The sequence below is a fragment of the Myodes glareolus genome, chromosome 4 (assembly GCF_982192425.1).
Source record: "Myodes glareolus chromosome 4, mMyoGla1.1, whole genome shotgun sequence".
NCBI classification, from domain to species: Eukaryota; Metazoa; Chordata; class Mammalia; order Rodentia; family Cricetidae; genus Myodes; species Myodes glareolus.
The window spans coordinates 47,695,416-47,697,172 of record NC_142029.1 but is presented as its reverse complement, the minus strand read 5'-3'; the positions used below and the strand labels follow the sequence as shown (position 1 = coordinate 47,697,172).

The 1,757-nt window shown below is 56.6% G+C and overlaps 1 pseudogene; it reads right to left on the bottom strand.

Moving 5' to 3' along the window:
- Positions 1-309: 309 nt before the first annotated feature.
- On the bottom strand, positions 310-1,479 carry LOC125401428 (mitochondrial adenyl nucleotide antiporter SLC25A23 pseudogene; annotated as a pseudogene).
- Positions 1,480-1,757: the final 278 nt, after the last annotated feature.

Sequence of the window (1,757 nt, the reverse complement as noted above, 5' to 3'; positions counted from 1 at the left end):
TGAGTTCCAGGACAGCCAGAGCTTAAACAGCGAAACCCTGTCTTTTAAAAAACATAAATAAATAAATAAACAAACAGAATTTTGTTTTCCAAGACTGGGTGTTTTCACATAACCAGACTGTCTTAAAGCTGACTATCTAGTGCAGGCCACCCTCGACCTCCCGATCTTCCTACTTCAGCCTAAGTCCTGGGATGGCAAGTGTGCGCCACCAAGTGGAACTGGAAACAAGTTTTGTTTTTTGTTTGTTTTTGCATCAGTGACAGAAGAGAGGTATGATGTCTGGAGGGGCTCTCCAGGGCTTCAAGGTCCACCGCAGTTTTGAAGTATACGATTGTCCTTCCTAGCTATGAGAAGCAAAGAGTGTCCTCGGCCAGATCCCAGAACGAGAAAGAAGGGAGGGAGGGATGGTAGGTTATCCACAGACCTCGTAGACGGCTAGATCGATTCCAGCATAGGGGATGATGCCCAGCATGTTAGGCAGGTAACCACGGTAGAAGGCACGGGGGCCCTTCGCGCTACAGGATCCGCCTTGCGCAGTCCAGGAGCCCCTTGTACTGGCCAGTTTTCCGTAGAGTCAGCCTTGTCTTCAGTACCTCCATGGGGTATATGATGGTTTGAGCTGTGGCCCCGGCCAGGGAGCCAGCCACGAAGCGCTCCTGAACGTGCAGCGTCTCTTGCTGCCCCCGGATAGCCCGCTTGATCTGATCGTAAGCCATGAACTTGATGGCTGACTCAAGGGTGATCTTGAGCACGTTGATACCATTGCCCCGCCAGAGGGACAAGATGCCCCCTTCTTGAATCATGTTCCGCAGGCCCCCTAGGATGTTGAGCCGGTTGGACTTGGAGGCATGGACCTGCATGAAGACCTTGAGACGGTCCAGAGGAGCTGTGCCTGTCCGCGACACAGCGCCGGCCACTGCGCCAGCCACCAGCTGCTTCCACCACATGCCGGTAAGTTTCTCCTGCTTGGAGAACTCATCAGACACCGTCAGGCATTCACCAATGTCCAGGACCGTAGAATGCTTCCAGAAATACAGGACATCCTCCACATTCTCCAGAGAGTGCAGCAGAAAGTGGTCTCGCCATTCCTGCCAATCAATGGTCATGGTGCCAACGCGGTCCATGCTGTGTAGGATTTTCTCTGCCTGCTCCAGCGAGATAGAGATGCCCAGCGCTCGGAAGCTTTGCTGAATCTCAGAGACCATCCTGGTTCCGGTCAAGGCTATGAAACATGAGCAGAAGGCGTTGCTCCCGCTCCTACAGGTAGCGGGTGAATTCCTCCAGGCTGAGGCCACCATCTGGATCAGCGTCCCCCTCAGAGGAGATGCCCTGCTGTGCATGGTCGGGATGGCCCCCTCCCAGCCTGGCCAGTCCCTGGCGCAACTCGTGCACGTCCACACTGCCGTCCTTGTTGCTGTCCCACTCCTCGAACAGGCGACTCCAGCGCTGCCGCGTCGCCGGAGCCCCTCCCCCCCGCATGGCGCCCGCCCGGGGCGGGGGGGGAGGGGGAGGCCCCACAGCGACGGCCTCGGCGGGGGCTTTCCGGCTCCCCCTCCCCTCCGGGGTCCCCGCAGGGCCAGCTCCCGCGGGGCCAAGCTCTCTAGACTGGATTTTTCTGTGTAACTTTGACTTTCCTGGAACTAGCTCTGTAGATCAGGCTAGCCTGGAACTCACAGAGATCTGCCTGCCTCTGCCTTTGAAGCGCTGGGACTAAAGGTGTGTGTCACCACCAACAGGGTACTGTTGATTGCTTTGCA